Raw genomic sequence first — 12157 nt, forward strand, 5'->3', positions numbered from 1 at the left:
AAAACTCTGGACAGTTGAAAGGTATGAGCTCAGTATATTACATGCTGTTCAACACTCACTTCTGTGCCAGTTGTTTACTATGCACATACCCTATATAGGTCTCTTAGATTTGCAAGGCAAGCATATGTTTCATAGTAGTATTCACAAGTGACATATGAATATTTACAACATCCCAGGTAGTTGGCCTGGCAGTGTCACAGCCAGTATTGTACAACAGACACTGCAGTAGTAGTCATATGTGAGCTGACCTTTGCAAGGTTGACTCAGTGACCACAGCTGAGCTCTATATCACTGCAGACAGAGCCAGCATGGATGGCCATATGTGCTGGACAGCAACATGTCAGTCCAGCAAGTCTTGTTGAGACCTATTGTTTAACTTCCTATTTTCCATTATTGCGTCTCCCTTCTGCATTTAATTACATGATTAATTGTTTGACATACCTGTTATAGTGCTGAAGAGTTTTCTCAGAATAATGGAAACATTTAGGTTTGTGTAGTCACAGTCTGTGTAGAAAGGTTCAGACCTGTTTTGCATAGGCAGAAGCTTGCCTTTTGTAGGTAATGCTCATCAGCAGGTGATGGCCTGTGCACTAATTGGTGTCTCTCACTTGCTAACTGCATCCAGAACAGCTGTGTTGTCTTTCCATTAGCCAATGGCATAGCAACACAGTGCTATAATTAAGTCCTTCATGTGGGCCTTGCCCCTTTTCCTTGCCTGTGAGGGGGTTATTATGGAGGTGTGGGAACTACAGCCTCAGAGAAGGTAGGTGGAAATACCTCTTACAATAAGACATTTGGACAAAGCCCAACAAAATGGGGGACAAAGTACCAGAATTAGGGACAGATTGTCAGTATTGCTATTATACAGTTAGTAGATTGCTAGATCAACATGATTTGTGTGGACACGCATTTTCTGCGTGATTTGAAGTGTGACAGTGATATGTATATGACATACTTCTCAACTGTCCATATTTCTACAGAATGTCCAGAGGTTTGCCTCTTATGTTTTGTCTGTTCCTTAGACAATTTCTGCTTTTGGAAAATCAGTAGGATGGTCTGAGGGTTGAAGTCAGTAAATGCTGACTTCCATTTGGGTTTCAGACTTCATAGTCTTCAGCATATTTATGTTACAACAAACCCTGTAACGCCAGCAACTTTTTCAGTTTAGAATACCATTATTTAAGATATGTCCCTGTTTCTGGACCTCTGTCCCCCAAGTATGTCTGAGTTTGTCCAGATGTCTTGCACTAAGAGTTTCAGAGGTATGGTATATCATTATTTAGTGACTTCACTCCTGATATCATCCCATTGATTTAGCAGATTCCCAGAAATGTTATGATGCAGTGGCCATATGTATGGTGCCACACCCTGAACATTCTGTGGAAATCTGTACAGTTGAGAGTTATTTATGTCTGGCCATTGTTAACAGACTGTCAAGATTGTGTAGCAGTGTAGTGTGTACACGTTTGTTGGGCTGTGTAGGGAGAGGGGCAGATGTGAGTGTGATAGTCCCTTGTCTATTGGACTGTGCATGCTACTACAGTTTCTGGTGGTCTATCAGCTGTATATGTTTGTAGGGGCAGACTGAGACATGTCCCATAACACCTCAGGATTCCAAGTACACTATGACTTGGCCCAGTTTATGTAAGAGTAGTCTGTGACTGGCAATCAGGATATTTTTGTTGAAACAGTCATTATTCTCTAGAGTTCAGTTGGCTTACTGGTATGTTGCATGACTGTGGTGCAAATGGTTGTGGGTAGTCAATTTCTCACCAATGTCTGCTTTTCTCTTCAGTTACATTCCTGTAGTGCAGGATATATTTGCAAATGCATGCGTAATTCCCCAGAGCTGATTTGGGGTAGTGTGTTGGTCTGACTGTAGTTCAGAAGGTTCTGGGTGAAATGGTTGGGAGCTTTGTTTTTCTGTTGCATGACAGCAGTCATACCTCTCCACTGTCCAGATTTCCTTAGACTGTCCAGATGTGTGGGCCATATTTCTGGCCTGTTACCCATAACTGTTGTGGATTTCTGACAAAGCACTGGGATGATGTGAGCACTGAAGTCACTAAATTATGACAATCATTTGTGTTCCAGACCTGCAATCTATCAGAAAATATATGTTGCAATGGGTCCACTTTTAAATTTCCAAATACCAAAATCTCGAGTTTTGAGATACTGAACTCAAACACTCAAATGTGAACCAAAAAAAAAAAAAAAAAAAAAAAAAAAAACAGCTAAAATAATATGTTTGCAAGGGACACTTAAATATACCAACTCCGAGATCACACTAAGTGAAAAGAATGGTAATGCATACCGTTCTCGTCACTGTAGTGTGATCTCAGAGTTGGTATATTTAAGTAGGGGGTGCAGGGGGGGCGTGCCCCCTGCAAAGACAGTATTTTTGTTTTTTTTTTGGACCCGTTGCAACACACTGTGATACTCTAGCGATTATCATTAGTAATTCCATAGATTATTCCCTAATGTTGTATGACCATCCTGCATGATATATTTACTGGAGCAGAGCTCATTTTCACAGCTCATGTGGAGTAGTGGTAGCTGCTGTGACTTGAGTGCACAGGGTCCTGTGTTTAAGGCTTGCCAGGGATGTGTATTTTTTCCCCGTATGTTAAATGGCTGTAATGCATGATATGTTTGTAAAAGCATTGCAAATTCCCACAGTTCAGATGGTATAGTGGTATGTTGCTGTGATTGTAGTGTGCAAGGTCCTGGATTCGAAACTTGGCAGGGCTGATTGTTTTGTTGCTGGGCAAAACAAGGGCTGATGGAGACAGAGTGATTAAAGCAATTTTAAGCAGTTGCTAGTAATGACTTTTTTTTCACTAATGTTAAATAACCATTATGCACAATATGTTTGTAAAAGCATTACAAATGTCCACAGCTCAGAAGGTGTAGGAGTAAGTTGCTGTGATTATAGTGCACAGGGTCCTGGGTTTGAGACTTGGCAGGGCTGATTCTATTGTTGCTGAGCAGAGCAAGGGCTGATGGAGACAGAGTGATTAAAGTAATTTTAAACAGTTGTAAGTGGGTTTGCACTGTTTTATGTGAAGCTAAGTGATGCTAAGAGATGCTTAAGTCCCCTTAGCATTGCTTAGCGGCACTTATTCTTACTTAAACCTGCCCTAATTTTAAGTAAAGAAAATAAAAAAAGGTGATAGGAAAGTGGTGAAATGGAGGCAATCAGGGGGTGAAACATTAGGAAAAGCAGCTAGTGATGTCCAGGACGGGTGTAGGAAAGGACCATACCTCTACATTTCTTCTGCAGCAACAGCTGTGACCGATGTGGAATATTTGGAATTTACAGCCTCACACTCCACAGGTTGGGGTGTTGTCAACATATATTTGTAGTGTAATTTGATTGCAGATTGATTTACATCACTGGACACGGGGGCAAAATGTAGAGTTATGTATGGAGCAATGCTTTTTTTTTTGTGGGACAGATGCCCTTTTTTAATTAAGGTGAGAGTGGGATGTTGGGGTAGGGTTGCATTCACAGACAGACAAGACACACTAGACAGAAGACAGGGGCGGTATATGACACATGAGGGGGGTAAACACCTTGGATGGGGAGGGTGGTTGGTAATCAGAGGCCCATGAGTCCCCAAATGGATAGAGTGGGACTGAGGTTCCCACCCATGGGCAGTCACCACTGCACCTTCATGGCCCCAAAGGTGGCTGTGCTGAGGGCTGGACAGCCTGCCCCTCCAGATACACCAGGTGGCCCTCCATCTGGTGCAGCTGTCCATCCAACTCAGATCGGATGATGCAGCACACCATATCCTGGAACCTGTGGCGGGTGACAGGCTCCTCTCTGTGCCCGCACCAAGAGGGGGGACAGGCCCCATCCCCTGAGGCAGTTCCACCTGAAGGTGGTTGCAGGACCAGCAAAGGAGGAGGTTCCAGGTTGGGTTCCAGACCTGCTGGGGCCCGGTGCCACGGCCAGATGAGGTGGGACAGGCCGATCCGCTAGGATCTGCCTTCCCAAATGTGCTATTGTGTTGAGGTTTTTCAAGATATATTGGTTAGTCATGAACAAAACATTTCAAAGTAGCTATAACAGCATGTGTGGGTGTTCCAATTAACCCAAACCAACAGATATGAAACAGTTGCATAGCAAACAGAACACATGCATAAATGGAACAATAGTAAGCATTGTAACAGCATGCCAGTTACACTGACATCAACACGCCGCCAGCAATGATATATGAGCAAGTTATGTTAATATGCATCCAATTAAATATATGAACAATAATAGAACACAAGTCCCAACATTAGGTTTGATAAAAACATGCCTGTCATATATGAATGATAATTATTGATGCAGATGAGGGGTGGGGGGGAGAGAAAAATTCCATTAACAACTGTATAGGCTTCTATTTTTTACAATAGCACTGCTCAATATTCTATAGGTTTGCCCTCACTTTACATCTACCTATGGCCCATAGCTTCTGTAGCACATGCATACCTGTTAAATTGTCAACCTAGAATGGTATGGGGCAGAATGTGACAACTATGGGTACATTACTAGACGAGGCTTGTACATGTCAGAGTTACATATCTGATAGAGAAGGGGTATCCTGCACTGCAGTTCTGTGAGTCTCCAACTGGCATACTTCACCTGGATTCCTATCTGTGTCCAGGGTTATTGGCAGCAGTGACCACTAGCCATGACAGAATGACACTTGAGAGACATGTATTGGGAAGAGTGCATGGTGTATGTATTTATCCTGCTGTCATTTGCAGGCATGGGGTTGGACAGTGTGACCATTTCTACATGGTGTATTAGTATACACTTCATACAGCTACAAAAACATTTCTTTACCTGTAACATCTGTGGAGAAAATATCTGTTAACACTATCTGACTGTTTACACAAATATTCAGGATTTTTTGAGTGTATATATGCACACATCTCAGTACCACTCATTGGATTCAAACCACGTGTGGGTGTGCTAAAATGAAAAACAAGGCTATTTTTTATCAAACTGAGCTACTGGGGAACTGCTGTCTCTTGTTTGACTGATTTCTGCATAATACTGTGTGGGTTAGACAGTCTGACCTTGTAATCCTGGGATTCATGCACGACAGAAAGTTAGTGTACTGTGTATTACTCCTTTGAAATAATATAATATGGAAAACAAAGGTTAATAGAAGGTAATGCTGCAGGGCACACACTATAATACATAACACAACAGTATTCAGGATTCGGATCTTAGTGCATAACATATTTCATATTTCATTCAAATCTTGTTTTATAGCTCCACAATCCACAGTTTTGCATAATAGATGGTTCTCAGAACAACCTCAGTTAATTCATGCTGTCAAAGCCATATTTGCTGTGAAGAACCTGTACACATTCTATTTTGACAACAGCATACCAGAGTAAACACAACAGTTTGTGGTATAAGTCTTTATTTAGTAATATGACACAGTGCTTTACTACTGCATATCCTGTAGATCAATATTAGTCTGGCAAACGTTTTATTTATTCAGTAGACACATAACACACTACTTACTGGCAGTAAACAATATACTCTTTCTTATTTATTGCACTATATACTGCAAGATAGATCTGTACTCAACAGCCTGTCGGTGAAGCCTTGGCAGTCTGTCTGCATGGGCCTCTACATTGCTAGCCCTCTCTGCTGCAGCTGTAGGGAGAAAAAAACAAACATTATGCACACCTGTCAATCACATAGCCTAGAATTTGGTGCAAGTATGGATGGGATACTTACAAACTACTGGACCATTCCATGCTCGAGCATATTGTATCCACTGGGCCAAGATCATCTCTTTCCTATGCCTTAGGTCGGCATAATGATGATGTACCTGCACACCAGTTCGGGGGATTCCAGTAGCACTGGTGAGATCATGTGCCAGATGGTCCCAGGCCTCTGCTTTATACTGTGAGCCCTGGTACTGGCCCTGCAGCAGTGTGTCATCATGGTGTTCGACAAGGAGTCCAGCCATGACCCTGGACTCAAGAATGCTCCAGCGCTGCACCAGAAAGCTCGGGCCCTCTCCAACTCCAGACATGGTTCCTGCATAGATAAAACTACAACAGGTTCTGGCTGTATTCCCACCTGTGCAGTTTAAATAGGACCATATTCCCCACCCTTTGCCATCATTGGACCATTTTGAAAATGATGAGCACAACTTAGCAGTGCGAAAATCTGCTAAGCTGAGTTGAGCAGTGCTTAAAGGGCAAAATGCTTAGCAGTGTGCAAACCCACTTAGCTGGGCTGACTGCTGCTTAGAGTTACTGTCTAAGCAATGCTCAAACTGGCTGAGCAGAGCTGAGCACTTCTAAGCATTGCTCAGTTTTCATTTAAGAAAAAATATCAGAACTGTAAATTAATTCATCATTACTGACATATTATTCAGTGTATATGATTTACTTTACATGACGTCCCCTTATGTGCTTTCATTGCATTACCTTGGGGTGTGACTATACTGTATGGGACACTTGTGTATACATGGGTGATTTCACATGTTATATGCACTGACAAATCCATTTTCAACCAGCTACACTTTCTTGCTTAACAAATATCAATTATTACATAATTTACAATAAAAAATAATTTTAACAATGCTATCCCATGTAAAAATGAAAGGCCTGTCTTGATACTTGAATCATGAACTGCTGCATGCAAAGCTGGGACTCTAGCCACTATGCTATCTCACTATTGAGAGTTTTAGCTATACATTCATATTTAGCTCCTATGAGATGTTTAAGCAATGTGGAGCAGAGGGCCCCGACACACAAACCTACTTAGCTATGCTTAAACTTCACTTAGAATGGAAAAAAATATTAATACAAGCACTTTATTTATATGTATTAATACTACTTGTAATTCATATTTGGTAATGCACTACCTGTCATTCTATAAACTCTGTACATCTGTATGGGCAGGATTGAAGTCACTACATAATGGCATATATTTGAGTTTCAGACTTCTAATCCTTTCGTTCATGTAATGTTACTACAAATCCTGTTCCTCTATCAACTTTATAAGTTTGTAAGGGCAATATTTAAAATCTGTCCTTATTTGTCCCCCCGTCATTTTAGGCTTTGTCCAGATTTTTTGATCTAAGAGGTTGAGAGATATGCCCCCCCCCATCATTTTAGGCTTTGTCCAGACTTTTTGCTCTAAGAGGTTGAGATGTATGCCCCCCATCATTTTAGGCTTTGTTGCAGATTTTTTGCTCTAACAGGTTGTAAGTTATGCCCCCCATCATTTCAGGCTTTGTCATAATTTTATGCTGTAACAAGTTGAGGGGTATGGTCAAAGTGCCGAACAGCACTTTTGCAATGCAGGGGGTGTGTGACAGTACTGTCACACACCCCCTGCATTGCTTCACAGTTAGATCCCTGCTTTCAGTGTCTGCAGACACTGAAAGCAGTTAGAAAGTGCTGTGCAGCACTTTCAGAGTGCAGAGGGCATGTTGGGTTTGCCGAATGGCACTGTTGCAATTCAGGGTGTGTGTGACAGTACCTGTTGCACACCCCCTGCATTGCTTCACAGTGAGATCCCTGCTTTCAGTGTCCGCGGACACTGAAAGCAGTTAGAAAGTGCCGTACAGCACTTTCAGAGTGCAGGGGGCATGTGGAATCTGCGAACACTACTGAAACATGCCCCTTGTACTCCTTCAGTGTTTGTGTCTTCACAGTCATTAACGGTAGCACACCTTCATTAATATGTAAGACGCACTGCTGTTAAGGCTATGCAAACACAGACACCATTCACTCCTTGTAGGAATAACATTATTCCTACATGGAGTTTATTAAATCCTGGGGAATATGTCTGATTTTTAAATGCCACTGGTTATTTACTCTGCTGATTGCCTTTAGCTATTTCTCATCAATACCACTAAGGAATAAGCTAAAGCACTTAAAAAGTATCAATGAATTTTAAAACACTCCATTCTTTTCCAGGGAAAAGGTTACTCTATTCTTAGCTGCACACTATATAAATGTAAATACTATCTTATATTTTTCTCTGACACTTCTAACTGTACAAGCAAAGTACACAGTTGTGCCATTCTGATGTTTTTGTTGTGCATAATGAAGGTTTTAAGCTAATGTCTACTCTTCTTTACTCTTCATGTAAAGCATCCAAGTTCTTGCAACCTGTTTTTGTAAAAATGTCCAGCTTTAGCTGCAAAAATATATATTTGTTCTTTTCTGCACTATAATGTGTATACCTCAGTATGTATATTTCCCTTTTAGAATTAGATATTGCCCTGTCTCCAGCATGAGCCATGGTGAAAAGGGTTTTCATACAACTACATAAATAAAAGGGTCTATATTAGAACATCGAAGTTTCAAAACTTCAAATGTTCTAATATCAACACCTATTCAGCGAAAGCTGAAAATATCGAAGCAACAGAAAACCAAATTTTTTTCCTAGGGAAAGAATTCGGTTGTTCGCTTCTGTTGCTTCGGTATTTTCAGTGCTGTGGTGGAAAGTTACGGGTTGGGTTCAGGTAAGTGTGTGATTGAGTGCGGGTTAGGTTAGTTAGGGTTAGGGTGCAGGTTAGGAATGTGTGCGATTGTATGGACGTGAGGGTTAGGGTGGGTTAGGTGAGTTAGGGTTAGGGCGTGGGTCAGGTAAGTGTGCGATTGTGTGGACATGAGGGTTAGGGTGGGGTAGGTGCGTTAGGGTTAGGGTGCGGGTGAGGTGAGTGTGTGATAGTGACAGACCTTAGGGTTAGGGTTTGGGTTAAGGTAAGTAGATAGTTAATGGTGTGTGTATAGTTTAGTGTAGGGTTAGGTGTAAGATTTTAGGTGTATGTGTGTGGATTGCTGTTTGTTTGGTGTGCTTGTGTTGTGTGTATGTGTTTTGAAACAGCGAATTTTTTCCTAGGGAAAAAATTTGCTGTTCTGTATGTTCGATGTTTTCAGCTTTCACTGAATAGGGGTCGATATGAACATTCAAAGTTTTGAAACTTCGATGTTCTAATATAGACCCAAATAAAATATGTCTTGGTCAAACAAATTATTTAAAATTGTAAATAGAGACAAAATGGATAGAACAAAAGGAAGAAACTGTTGCAGAAAAGAGGAACATCCCAAGATGCAAAACACTCCCTTACCAGCCCCAGTAAGAAGCTGAGATCCCTCATAAAATCCTCCAAAGCTATCTACAAAAATAAAATTGCCAAAGATTCCAAAGACAGCCACAAGGCATTCTATAGCTATGTCAAGAATCTAAATGGCAGTGCTCAGATATGCTCTAAGGTACAACAGAATGACATTAAATATACTGATCCCAATGATATTGCCAATATCCTGGGAGATCGATTCAGTGCAAACTTCACCCCCCTCTCACCCCCTAAATGGCCCATCTCAGTACTGAAAGATTGCCAAATTCTGGTAATAATGGCCACACAGGTAAAAAACGCACTCTCCAAAGCTAAGAATACAGCATCCATGGGACCAGATGACATCCCGGGCTGTGTACTACATGAACTACAAAGTGAACTGGCACCTCACCTAAGTGTCAATCATAGCCTCACCTCAGGCTTTGTGCCCACTTAGTGGTGCATAGCTACAGTTATCCCACTCCTCAAGGGGGGATCCACCTTGGATCCCAGGAACTACTGCCCCATCAGTCTGATGAGCCTGATCTGCAAGGCCATGGAACATATTATCATGGAACTTATAAAGAAAGACATTGGCAACCTTCAAACACTGGACCTCATGCAGTTTGGATTTGTGAAGTGCCGATTGTGTTTCCTGAACCTGATGGACTTCAAATCAGTCTCCAAAGCCATGGACAAGGGTAAGGTGGTCCACGCAGCCTATCTGGACCTTGCCAAGGCCTTCAACACCATCCCACCAACACTCTGGAATCATAGATAAACATACTATGCTGGGCATTAATCCCTATGTCACTCGATGGGTTGCCAACTGGCTTACTGACAGAACCCACACAGTAAAGTAGCCAAATCCAAATCCAGCTCCAGACAAGTGACAAGTGGAGTACCTCAGGGTTCAGTCCTGGGACCGCTCTTGTTTGGCATCTACTTCTCTGAAGTACAGGCCAACACTAAGGGACTCTGGCTAACAAAGTCTGCAGATGACTGCAAACTGGGAGCCATTATTGAATCGCCAAATGATGTGGATATTCTACAAAAGGGCCTTACAGAAACAGATGCTTGGTGCCAGAACCATGGGCTCAAGATCAATGCCAAGAAATGTATAGTTATCCTCTTTGGGAAAAAACATGTACCCATGAATTACCACATAGGTGGCAGTACACTAAACACCGAACACCGAAAGTGTGATAAGAGACTTAGAGACAGGTGGACAGTGGTCTCACCTTCGATAACCACATTGCCACAACAGTCAGGAAATCCTTCTATGTGGCACACCTCATCACTAAGGGCTTTTCATCCAGAAAAAAGGAAGTCATTGTCCTACTGTAATCATCATTATTAGACCCATTATAGAATACAATGCCCTGTTTGTCTCAAGACATCTGCAACAACTGGAAAGGCCGCAGAAATACCTCACTAAAAGAATCATAGGCCTAAAGCAGATGCCTTATGCTGACCATCTAAAAAAACTCCACCTATACTCTGTCACATATCATCTACTCAGAGGCGATCTCTGCTTAACATGCAAAGCCATGTCAAACCCAGAGCTGTTGGACATGCTACACTTAAAGAAATCCCAATCCCTCAGAGACACACACTCCAGGGATCTAAACCTTGTCATCACAATGAACAAATCATGCTGGAGGGATAGGTTCCTGACCCAGAGACTCCCCATACTCTGGAAGAGACTGCCCATACATGTCAAATAGAGCGCCTCTTTGGCCCTCTTCAAAAGGAATCTTGGTGATTGGATGGGAGATAGGAAATTCACCCTGTGTATCACATCAGTCGCCCTGTTTGACAGAGGTCCAGGGAAGTAAATACTGTGGGAATAAATAGCCAAGGAATTGTTATGGCTAAGCTTGTATAGGCCCTAGGGCCAATAGCCTAGTACCAACCTATGAACCTATAAGAGGTTAAGACACACCAAATATCTGATTATAGGAATATGAAACAGAAGACAAGCAGAGGAAGGAAGACTTTGCATTTTTTCTAAAGAACTTTAATGGGTGAGTTAACAGGTGATGAGACAGAGCATATCAGGAGGGTCCACTATCAACAATCAAACTAAATTCAGCTAAAGAGCAAATCATCAAACTGTTGCCTGGCATACCTCTCAACTGCAGAGAGTTTTTCAGAATCTCCAGATTTTTGGCTCATATACTTGGCCTGTTCCTCATAAAATTTGTAGTTTTCTGGCAAATCACTGGGATGATCGGAGGATTGAAGTCACTAAATAATGGCATACATTTGTGTTTCAGACTTCAAATCCTTCCGAAAATGTATGTTAAAACAGACCCTGTTACTCTAGCAACTTTCGAAGTTTAAAAGAGCAATATTTAAAATTTGTCCCTATTTTTGGGCCTTTGCCCCCCCCCCCCCATTTTCTTGGGCTTTGTCCAGGTTTCTTGTACTGTGAGACTGAGAGGTATATTGCCTGGATCTCTGGCATAGAGGGCTGTGCCCTGACCATGACCCAGGTGACCCAAGCTCAATTAGCAGCTCAGATACTGATGTAGTAAGGTGGGGAAGGGAGGTGAGTGGCAAGTCACCCATCATGGGGTGGTTAGGGAGATTGTCCAGCCTACTGCAGTGCTAGTACCTACTAGGGGACATGTGCATAACATGCAGTATATAGACCAGGGCCAATAGCTTAGAATTATCAAGCCATGTTCGCTTGGTAGCCTCAATATGGTGTGTGAGGGAACATCCATGACTACATAGGAAAGGAGAGAAGAGCAATGTGCAGGCAAGCTGACATATCAGCCACCTGGAAGGAGGTTATGGACTTGAGCCAAAAAAAGTATAATTGTTGCTTAGATGATAGATTCCTGCAAATCAAATCTCACCCCACCTGGGAATGAAAGAACCAGCTGATTACAGAAAGGCTGGTGGCTCTCAGGCAATGGGTGGCAACAAGATAAAAATAGCAAAATCAAGTTTGGAAAGGAAACCCCAAAAGTCCCTGTGTGGGGGACATTTCCTGTACCTCACACTAACTAGATAAATAGCTAAAAGGCAGCACATGAAGGTAGGTT

This window comes from Protopterus annectens, chromosome 7.part1, assembly GCF_019279795.1.
Source record: "Protopterus annectens isolate FY-2018-M chromosome 7.part1, PAN1.0, whole genome shotgun sequence".
NCBI lineage: Eukaryota > Metazoa > Chordata > Ceratodontiformes > Protopteridae > Protopterus > Protopterus annectens.